Raw genomic sequence first — 12,073 nt, 5'->3', positions numbered from 1 at the left:
CCCCTGATATGACCCACTGATCTCGAGATCTTGAACAGAGATGAAAGCCATGTCATCGAAAACGCTCAGGACGTCCAGTGCTGGCCTCAACTCTTCCCAAGCTTCTGGGAATTGACCTCCCCTCCTCCCCCAAAGGCTGTCTCCACATTCCACATCTTTCTAAACCCAAAGGGGAAACCAGGTTCCCAGGTCCCCTCTCTCAGTTTTCTCATGTTACATTATCCATCCAGGTAGGTAAAGACTTAATTAGAGGCACTAACCTGTACCTTTTTAGTAACACTGCCATGTGTTAAACCTGTGCTTTGTTCTTCCAAATCTTTTCTCAATTACTGTGTGGGTAACGGCTATAGTTCAACCAAACAGCTCTACCCTTTGGTGTTCATGGGGAAGAGTCTTGTGACTTCAATTGCACCTTCCAGCACTGCTGAGCTCCACTGTGTGTGTATGTGTGTGTATGGGGGGGTCTTTATGCAGTTTCTGGTTTACTATTCTAATTGCTCTTTTCTGTTGCAGCTACTTAGCAATTCCTAGAGAGTTCCTTAAAGCCAAGTTTAGAATGAGTAAAATGGAGGTCAATACTCTCAAGTCACTGACCTGCCATCAGTTCAGGTATCCAATGGTGGTTCTAACATGTTCACGGAACTGCACATACTTCCTACAGTAACAGTTTGCATCTTAAGAATATTGCCAATAGCTCTGCAGAGAATTCTCATGCAATGAACACCTACAGCTTGAACAGTTCCAGGTAAAGAGTGTTCTTTTCAGCTTCTGTCAGCAAGTGTTCAGGTCCACTATGCACTGTTCCAGGGGTATTTCACAGACCTGGAAATAAATGAACTATGCTGTCAACAGATGACAACAGCCGCCAAACCTCCTTCACCTAACTAAAAGTCACCATGAGACAGGTGCAGCGGCACATGCCTGTAATCCCAGAAACTCAGGAAGCTGAGGCAGGAGGATCACAAGCTCAAAGCCAGCCCCAGCAACTTAGCAAGGCTCTAAGAAACAGAACATGTCTCAATAAAAGGTTGTGTGGGGAGGTGGCTGGGGATGTGGCTTAGTGGTTAAGCATTCCTGGGTTCAGTCCCCAGTACCAAAAGTAGTCACCATGACATAACCTAGCAACATAATCTGTTTCCCTCATTGGGGAAGAGCACGTGGTAGACAGGGCAGGAACCTCCTCAAAGTGCTGTAGGTCATGCAAAGGGTGCGTGACTCAAGTCATTTCACCCACAATGGACACATCTTTTATTAAGCCTATAGCTAGAAAAAAAAAAAAAAAAAAAGAGGGGCAGATCATTTAACATTTTCTCTGGGCATTCTCATTGAGGTGTCTGATGAAATGTTCTCTCAGCCCTGAATTAAGAGTGAATTAAAGGATAAAAACACCCGAGAAATTTTATGTACTGATAATACAGTCCTCACAGGAGTAAAAGGGTTTTTTTCTCCCCCAATTCCCGGTAATGCAGGGACTTTTATTCTTACAGAACTGTAGCACTGTGCCTTTAAAATGATGCTAAGCCGTAAACACATTCTACTTTGAATAAATTTTCATTAGAACAGAAAGGTCCATATGGATAAATATGGGGTTTGAGAGAATTTCATACTATTATAAAGACACCTTCTCCAAATCCTGTCATAGTTTGAATGAAGTCTGATTGGCTAGGTAGTTTTCTTTGAGCTATCGAGGATATTTTTCTATACTGATTAAAGTAAAAAAGAATCTTAAAACTAAGTTTCTGTTTTTCCAGAATATTTCAGACATACTTCCCCCCCACCCCGAGTAAGTTTTCTGATTTGAGGTGGGCAGTAAATGTTCCTTGAATGTAGCTAGGAAGAAAAGTCTCCAAGCATTACTTCCTATAAAAGTTACTGGTGGCTGGGTTTCCATGTTCCGAGCACCAGTCTCCCTCCCTCCCTTTCCCCCTGCCCCTGTCTTAATCCGGCTCTTGAGAACTTAGGAAGCTTCTCTTTGGACATGCCCAAGTGCCTCCTCCTTCCCCTCCACCCCGACCCCTGAGCTTCACCTCCTTTGGCACTGATGGAGCCAATTTCCACCTGCTGTGTCAGGTTCCCTCCCCACTAACTTCAGGTGGGACGGGTGCTAGGGCAGAGCTACTACTAGTTTTCAAGAGCTGCTATAACCAAGTACAGCAGATGAGCACTTCAACCGAACTCGTTTTCTCACAATACTGGAGGCCAGAAGTCTATCATCGACTTGCTGACAGCATTGTTGCCGAGGCCTGGCTCTTTGGCTTGCAGTGGGCCACGTCCTGTCTTTCCACAGTCCCCCGCTGTGTGCACTGGACTCTCATCTGCTGTAAGGTTACCAGTCATACTGGATGAAGGCTCACCCTGATGACCTTGCTTTATCACCTCCTTCCAGGCCCTATCCTGAGACAGTCACATTCTTAGGTACTAGAGGCTTAAGTCAACATAAATTTGGAGGTGACATAATGTAACCCATTAAAGGAGGCAGGTCTAAGATCAGAGAAAGTTACAGTGGGCATAATTTCCCTAGCCACTGTGTGGTCCCTTGGTTTTGTCACTAGCTGACTTCCTCTGCCAGCACACCCCTCTCACTGGGTGGTCACCCTCCCACAGTTGCTTTTTCAGTGGGTCCTGGGAACAGCCATCCACCCTTGTCCAGCTGGGAATCCAACTAGGATGCTTATTTACTGTTAATGTTTTATAAATTGCCCCTTTATAAAATGGTCCCCAATTGTCCCTTCTGAGTGAGCCATCTGCATATTGCCAGACCCTTGAGCAACACATCCCAAAACATGACAGTGAACAGCTTATACCAAGTTATCCTAAAACTGTACCACAAACTTCCGAGGGCGGGAATCCGATTTCTCATCTTCTAAATTAAAATCGATCTCATAGCCTGCTGTTGCTAGGTGAAGGAGCTTTGGGGGCAAGATTCTTCAGGTTTTACATGTTTTCCAGATGTATGTATTAATAACAGATTCTACTAATTCCATTCCTAAGGGTGGGTGGGGAGTGGCTACTCCCATTTTTTCCTGCAGAAATGCCCATCGCAGTATTTATGGCCACAGAAAGCAAGCTTCTCTTCCTATGTGTGTGGTCCCCGTCTTTCTCTAGTTTTAAGGCATTAGTTTCTTCATCAGCTGCTGCTGTGCTGTCCTGGAGGCTGCGGTGAGAACCTCTGCATTGGAAGAATTCCTTTCAAATTGAGGAACAGGCTGCATGGTGACCTTCCCCACAGCACCACACTGGGTCCTCTCCGTGCCAGCTGCCACCAGGGGCAACGCCAACGAGGCACAACCACTTATCATAAAGCGCAGTTTCCACACTTTGTATTTCTGGATCACATTTGTTCCCTTGGCAGATATTTTTTCAGTTTGCAGTTTATATTTAATATCCGGAAGTAAACACGTTTCACATGTCCTAGGAAATGAGCGTCCAAAGTTGGTATGTACCATTCCACTCTTTCCATGGCTTACTTCCAGGGGGAAAGAAGAGGATTCCTTCCTGTTCTAGTCATGCTTTTGAGAAGTTCCAATGAGTGAAGAACAGACTGCTTTTTTAAAAAATATGATGCATCTTCTATGTTGAGCAATAACTTAGATTTCTCTCACCTTGTGCTGGAGTGCCAAGTCTGAGACGTGTTTAACCTACATGACCTAGCCAACAGCAAAGCCTGGCCTAGCGTCCCTCAAATGTGCTCAGAACACTTATGGTAGCCCACAGTCAGGCAAAAATCAAACACAAAGCCTATTTTATGGTAAACTATTGAATATCTCATGTCATTTATTGGGCTTATACTGATTTTACACCATTGCAAAATCCAAAACCACGAGTCATTGCAACTCGGGACCATGCATGTGCTTTGCATCATTAGATTCTTGGGGTTCAAACTGCAAAGTTATGCAATTATCATGCACCTGACATATGAGGCAATGTCCATCCGTTAACAGGTTCTTATTTTTATTTTTATAAATCACTCAACCCAGAGACATTTTTTGAATCATTCAGTCTATGACTTTATACATAATGTGAATACTGAGAGCTTAGAATATTCTGGGGTATTGGACATCATTTTGCTTTCTGGTCAGCATCCAAGAGCCACATGAATCTGACCACAGTCCCTGGAACAGAAACACTCAATGTAGTATGTCCTTAAGACTGACGATTCTGTCACAAAATTGTCCCACAGAAGTTGATCAGGAAGTGCTATGTATAAAGCGAGTGTGAGCTAGTCCCTACAAAGACACAGTGTATGATGTGTGCCAACACACCAGGAAGTCCACCACTCACCTCCCCGTGTTCCAACAGCTGCTGGTACAATGGTTGTGTCCAGATCAGCACCCAGGTCAAAGGCTTTCTTCACTCTTTTGTATGAAAAGCACATATTCTTAGAGAATTGCATTGTTTCAAGGCTGCACACTTATTCTAGAAGTGATTTCTATTTAAGTAGAGTTATGAGTGCTCAGGATATCTTGCAAGATTCTCAATTATCTTCACCCAGCAACGAAACTGGCCTTGTGATTCTTCATATCAAAAATTGAAAAATTCAAACCATTTAATAGCAATTTTTACCTTGAACTTTACAAAACTAAGGGGAGAGGGTTGTAATGGTCACAGGTGACACTGCAACAGGAGCATTAGCCAGCATCACTGTGGTCCACTGCAGTCCCGAGGGGCAGAGGGTAGGAGTGTGAACCTGGAGGGGGGTCCTCAACTCGCCCTGGTGCACCTTATAACAGCCTCACGGCTGACACACCATCAGCGGAACCTCCAGTGATACTTTGGAATGTCAGCAGTTTTCCAGGCTGGTGCCACGTGGTAGGGCACCTTCAGGGCATTGGAAAGTGAGCCACATCTCCTCCAGCCAGGCCAGCACGAGGGTATGCAGCCAGCACCGCAGCAACATCAGCAGGCGAGCTGTATTAAACATATTTTTGACTTATAATTCCTTCATCTTATAACAGGTTTATTGGGACCCAACCCCATTGTAAGTCGAGGAACCTTCTTAACTATAGGACTTCAGCAGGTGTCTTTGCTCCAAATTGCAGCCTAACTGTAAAGTGGGGATAATAGAAGTACCATCTGTTCATATATTTGTGATTTAAAATATTGACATACGTACAATAGTGCTACATGAACTCACCAGTATGTTCTGATTTGGAAGTGGCAATTTCTGCGTTTACAAGATTCAAGTCCTGGCAATTTGTACCTAATCACAGCAGTAGCCAGAGTTCTTCTTCACCTCCCTAACCAGGTTTTCAGCTCAGTGACAGAACTGGGTGTTTGTCACATTCTAACAGATGTTCAAATGGCTGTTAGGGCTCAAAATGGAAAAACTCACGCAGTCAGTCAGATTCTTGACTTTCACAGAATTATCTCAGCACAAAATTCTTTCAAGTTGCTATTTAGGCTGAAGAGAAGGCGGCGTTTGAGCCCCGAGGATACCTGAACGCTCTATCAGCAGTGTACCTTCTGCAGTCAGTCATGCCAACGCTAGTGTCTGATCAGCTCTTGGCACAATGGTAGTTCTCAAAGATGTGTGTGGCTTCTTATGGAGTAAAGAAAAAAAGGAAAAATGTTTTCTTTGCCCCATAAGGGTAGAAAAACAAATCCCACGCTGTTTGCCATGTCCCTGTGGGGGTATGAGATGGTGGAGTTCAATGTCCAGGCCACAGTGCTGAGATCACTTGGCTTCCTTACGTCCTATGTCACACACGAGGAATTCTCCACATAGGATGGGAAACTGGCCATCCATCTTCAAGCATCTGCTTTCAGGCATGGCTGAAGCCCTCGTTTCTTAATAACCTCACAGTCCCCAAATGTTTCCAGACCGTGTGAAATGCAGATAACCCTTAGGGGAATGTGGAACTGCAGAACGTCTAGCAGTTTATTATCCCAATGGCCAATTTTAAGTTTGCTAAACTTGGGAGGGGGAAATGCAATCCAAGAAATTCCTAGTGTCTAGAGACTCTGCCAATGAGGCAAAAAAAATCTTTGAGTTGAAAATTAAACGTGCTAACTCAGCAAAATGTTTGAAGAAGGAATCCTAATTACTTGGATTATGCATCACTTATTTTTTAGATTTTCGTAAGAATTTCCTTTTCACTAATTATAGTAATTCTATCAAATACTTCCCCCCCCCCAACATACAACTATGGGTACACAATTAAAATAACTCAGCTTACACAGCATCATCAGCAACTCTCTATATGGTGGCGATTTTAAAGCATTATCCTTTTATCCTAGAATTTTTGTCAAAATTCCTGAAATCGTAACACAAAAACTGCTTTATGCCTTGATCCAATAAAATCATAAAAATATTGTAGTATTTACTACCACATATTGCCTACACCATACTAGCTCCTTTTACAAACTTAACATATAAGAATTAGTTGCCAGTTTCAATCAGTTCCACACTGTCAAGTTCACATGAAGCACTTTTAATATCACGGCATTTTGTGTAAGTACTTTACATAAAACTACTCGTTTCCTCAAACTTCTAACCACAGTAATAAAGATAACACGTCATGCCCTCAAAAGAAAATGTTTTCAACACTTCTGAACTCAAATATATATTCACTTAGTACTACTTATTTCTGGATACTCACAATCACAGCAGATGTAGTCTTGAATTACAAAATATTCCAAAGGGGCAACTGTCATGACCAGATTCCATGATGTATGCCTATGACCTAAAACTTACCAAGGAGCTGATAAAAGTAGCTCACCTTCCAGAGTAAACTCTTGTTTTCCATATCAGTCTGAAGCCAATTCTGTAGCAGAAAGGGACAAGTCTAAATTATATATTGCAAACTTTCCAGATATATTGGCAATCTCTTCTCTCCTCTACTATATGATAGTCAGTTTTTAAACATGAGAATTCTAAAGCCTGTCAATGGTCAAGTCTAACAACACAATTACTGACTTTGCTCTCTTCTTTGTTGGGCACCATGTTTAAGTAGTTGGAAGTTTTACTTGCCTTTCTCTGTGAACGAGCCAATGGAATACATGTGACCACTTGGGAGTCACTGCACATACCCAGTCTTGACCAGCCACACAAGCCTCAGAGTTACACCTGCTTGCCAGATATCACAAGAAGAGGTGTGTCCAGCACCCACCTTTAAAATCCAGTTTAAAAAAACGAGTTCCTTCCTCAAACTGAACACCTCATTCAACCCAAGTGTGTCACCTCCACTGACTTTATCACTTCAGTCTGTGCCCCTCGTAGTTCTCATACATACCTATCAAAATGACCTGTTGGCATTCCCTTCTGCCAATCACAAGTTCATCCCTAAGCCATTTTCAAACTATTTCACATTTATCTTGTAGTAGTTTCGCAGTTTATTTCTTCACATCCTAAATTCTAAATATTACTGTATTAATCATTGAAGAAACACCAGAAAACAAAACCCCAACATTTAAATTGGCACTCATGTCTTTAAGAGCCTCGTTTTGTTTTTGTTATTCTTTAGGTACACGTGACAGTGTTTGACATATTATACATACATGCAGTATAACTTATTCTAACTAGGTTCCTGTACATGATGTGGAGCCCAGTCTGGCTCTGGTTCCATGTTGGGCAGGGGACTTTTGAAAGCTAAGTCCACCGAGGCTAGAACTTGGTCTGCCTATTTGCTTTTGGAGTTTTGTGTTTCTATTCCATTTCTAGACCACAAAGATTATCTTGTTTATGCATCTTTTGATGTTTTAAAATTGTCACTTCTGTGTTTGGCACGAGATGCTTTAAAACAAGCTCACACTGTGCCACCTTCTCACAAGATCCTGATGGTTTCCAAGTACCAATTCTGTCGTGCTGAGCATCCGCACGCCAAGATAGAAAATGCTACTTGGGACCTAAATCCATTTCCCAGTAAGGACACCACCTGCCCCTCGTGCTCCAGGAAGTATTGCATTTAGCAGCAAATGTGGCCTCTGCGTGGTGGATTCTGGGAGCCACCCACACAGTTGTGGCAGTCACTACTCTCCAGACCCCAGACGTTGACAGATGCCCTCTGAGGAAAGGGGGCAGACTCACTGCCTGCTGGGAAACAGTGACCTCAGGTAACCCTGTAGGAAAGGTGTCAAAATCGCACTAGTGTTAAGGATAAAGTCTCTTTGGGGAGACACAGATTTAGATATTACATATAAATGTGTATGTGCGCACACACACACACACACACACACACATACACACACACACAGAGCATGTTTTGTAAGACCAAAAAGCTATATTACCATTTTGTCATTTTAAAAAAGCAATCAGTAAGAATTGAAGGTGGTACTTGCCATACAACTGCCCCAGAGTGCCTGTGGCACACAAATGTCACTTGGAGTTTGCCGAGGACCTTCCCCATTTCAGCATTGATGGTGCCAAATCCTCAGGAAGCCCAGTCCTGCGTGACCCAAGATGGCTGGTCATTGCTACAACATTTACATCCCTCCCAAAACGCATCCAAGGAAACCTAATCGCCGTGTGGTGTTGGAAGGTAGACCTTCGAGAGGCAAACAGGTCACAAGGACAGAGTCCTCGTGAATGGGATCAGAGCCCTGAGCAGAGAGGACCCAGAGAGCTCCCTGCCCTCCCCCGTGTGAGGCTGCAGTGGAACAAATCCCAGGCAGAAACAGGGGCGGCCTCACCCGACACCAGACCTGCCAGCACCTTCAACCCACTTTAGACTCCAGAGCTGTGAGAAAAGTCTGCTCACAAGCCGCGCAGTCTAAGGTACTGTTACAGAGGCCGCAAGGACCAAGCCTGTGCAGCAAGTGGACAACCCCCGGTTCACACATGCTGGCAGGTCCAAAGGGAAGGGATGTCTTACACCCCCTCTTACTCCTACTTCCTACTCCATCTTTTGCTCTAAATCTTAAATTTCTCTTTTTCATTGACAATTAAACAAACGTAGACGTAACATCCTCCATCTTAAGGAAAACGATACATAACATCCCAAAGGCCTTTGTGTGGAACAGAACCTTCTGATGACTCCAGAGGTAAGAATTCCACAGAATGTGATTTCAGAGTGAGCAATGCTGGCCTTTCCAATCTGCCACGCTACACCCCCATCCGTTCCCCTCAACCCCACACCCATCCCCCTTGTTTCTCTCCCCCATCACCATCCTGTTTATTCTTAATCAGTTTTAGCTCCTGGGTGCATGTGCATAACTCATCACCTAAGGTCTGAACTTTTTCCTTCCTGGTTTCCATCGCAGATCGCCTTTCTTTCCTATGCAAGGCCGTTCTTGTCCTCAGATGAAATCTGGAGGACGTATTTAGATGTGCCTCTCCTCCTATCAGGTAGGAATTTGGAGGAGGAATGTGCTCTGACTGAGAGGCTGCAGAAGAAGTTCCTTCCAGGAGGGAAGATGTGGAAAGCAAGGGCACGGCGGTGAGACAGTGCAGCTGAGGCACACCAGGGACAACAGACAGCACAGAAGCATCGTGCAGGAGGTCAGGCTGGGACCACACTCGGGAGGAGTTCCGGTGGCCGCTGTCCTCTTGGCAACTACTAAGCACGAGGTAAAAGCAGCACTGAATGAGTTGAGGCAGCAGAGTTACCCTTAGTGAACCGTCTGCACATCCTCAGAGCCCATTCCCGCCCCACTCCCTTCCCCCCGGAAGCGCTCCGTCCTGAATCCCTTATTTGCTGAAGTCTGTTCTCCATTTTCAATTCCACAGGACTGCAACAGCCTCTGCTTGGAATTTTATTGCATTGTACCGTCTTTTCATTTCCTAGTCTTAAGCTGATAGGAAGTACGAATGAAGTTTCATTTTTAAGAATTACTGTTATGAGAAAATTTATCATTGATATATTTTGCATCCTCTTTTAACTTGGGGCAGGAAACCTACACCAGGAACCCAAACAAAATGTAATGAAAAACTTTAAGTACTAATAGCATCTTAGATTTTATTATCTGTGTATAAGTAGATTTTTTTCCTAGAGGAAATAACATTTAAAAATTTATCAGTGAGATATTTAAAAGAGCAGTTTCCATTTGATGCCATCTTGAGCCTTGGGGACAATATTGAGTGACATTTTAGACACTTTCCTTGCCATGTCAGAGCTTGTACAAAAATTCATTCAGAAAATAAACTACTTTCTGTCTACTTACTCCCAAGTGTACTGTGGAAAAGTTATCTGTAGTCTGTTGAATCAGTGAGCAAGTGTTATTGTTTCTCTGATGCTTTCTTTGTTATAGTTCTTGCTGAATTTCATGTCATCTATAACATACATACATTCAATAAATGAGTATTTTTCCCTTCCTGCTACGTTTAGTCTTTTTTCCTGCCCCTTGTTCATTTATATGCAAAATTCTGAGCTGGATCTCCAGAAATACCATGCTTATGTTGTAGCCGAGTATTACTGAACTACCAGTATTTTCCATCTGCACATGAACACTTTTCTCTTACACAAGAGAGACAGTTAGAAATGTAGTAGTGCATAATGTATCTACCAGGTGACCAAGGTCCTGGGTCTATATGATCTTCTTTCTTTTGAATAAGAACCAAATCATACTTTTCCACCTCTTTAGTTAAGTTCAACTCAGAAGGAAAACAGCATGCTGCAGGGTCCTGGTGTCGCTGAACTGCGCTGAAGCTATCCGGCCGTTAAGCCTTTCTGTGCATAATCAATTCACACTAATGGGCGAGAGAAATGGAGAGAAACTTTCCCATTACTTCACTAATGTAATCACCATGCATCTGCAATGGCTTCAAACTAAAAGCAACGTACAAAAATATGTGTGGCCAAATTGCTCCAGATATCCATTATATCCCATTTTTTATGCTTTATGTAGGCCTAACTCACTCTCAAATCACAAGGCGACAGTAGTTATCCTCAACGTTACCAGGTTTCCTTCCTCTAACAACTCACCAGCAGGCTAAAGTTGTCAGTCGATCGTCTTCAGAGTACAGAGTTCCATTCTGCTTGCTATTTCCGAAGCGTTACTTCTTAGGAGGAAAGCCTGCCACCAGACGCGTCCCTGGCGCCCACTCTGGTAGGACAGGATCCAGGCGCGGGCGCGGCTGCGTCTGGGCCTGGCTCCCCGCCTCACCTCCCCCTGCGTCTCTTTCCTGGTGTGCCAGCATCTTCCTCATGCCCTTTTCCACCACTGGTGGGAGGAGGGAGGTGAGCAATGGGGGCAATGCAGCTCCCCAGCACACGAGCCCTCCACCTCACCCGCAGGGCGGTCCCAAGCAATCCCCACCGTCAGGCAAGCGTGTCTTCAGCACCAGCCCTGGCTTCTCTGAGCGGGGTGCGACACCCTGTCTTAGATAAAAGACTCCCAGCCCAGAGCGCCGGGCCGGTCCTACGAAGGGAAATGCTGTCACCGGCGGGAGAGGGATACTGGGAGGAAACCAGTGGGTACCACGTCCACCATGTCCACCACCACCAACGGGTCCCTGGAAGCAGAGTCTGGCTCTTTTGTAAGCATCTTAATAAACCCTCTTCACGAAACTTCCCTTGGGAAGGGAAGCAGGAGCGGCAGAGATCAGGCCCGACGCGTTCCGCCCGTCCCACGGAGAGCGCCCAAGTGCAGTCCCTCGCTGGGCCCAAGAGGCCTGGCCTCCGTCCTCCCTTACGTCAGTCACTAGACGGCTGCCTGGCAAAGAAGGCGACTCTGGTGGTTCTTGAAATGTCGAAAGCCGAGGTCACCAGCCGAGAGGACACCCAGCCCCTAGTCTTTCTCTAAAGGGAAAACTGAGCAGCATGTGGCTCCTGCCCCGTTCCTCACACACCTGTAGGGTGACATGCAGAAGTGGCCACCCGGGCAGAACCACCCGAGTCTGCAGCTCGTCTTCCCGGCTGACTGTTGCCAGCACAAGGATTGGTTAAGCAGTCTGTCTACTCCCCACTGCAGATGGACAACCTTTCCCCCAACTTGTCCCTTCCACACCCGCCTCCCTCCCGACACAGCAAAACCAGGTTCTTCAGAAATGGCCATCCAATGCACATTTTAGCTCCACAAACTTCGGGGTCACGAGCGGTTACACAGTATTAGAAAATCCCCCTCCCCCATACCAACAAAATGAACAAAAATAGCTTCAAAATGAAGACAAAAAAAATTCCTTTACAAGCAGCAACCA

The 12,073-nt window shown here is 44.8% G+C and overlaps 1 pseudogene; it reads left to right on the top strand.

Moving 5' to 3' along the window:
- LOC124994831 (glucose-6-phosphate isomerase-like) overlaps positions 1-12,073 on the top strand; it is a 93,114-nt pseudogene that overhangs the window by 18,905 nt on the left and 62,136 nt on the right.

This window comes from Sciurus carolinensis, chromosome 10 (assembly GCF_902686445.1).
Source record: "Sciurus carolinensis chromosome 10, mSciCar1.2, whole genome shotgun sequence".
In the NCBI taxonomy this organism is placed as follows: Eukaryota; Metazoa; Chordata; class Mammalia; order Rodentia; family Sciuridae; genus Sciurus; species Sciurus carolinensis.
The sequence above is the reverse complement of the archived record's forward strand: the minus strand, read 5'-3'. Positions and strand labels throughout refer to the sequence as shown.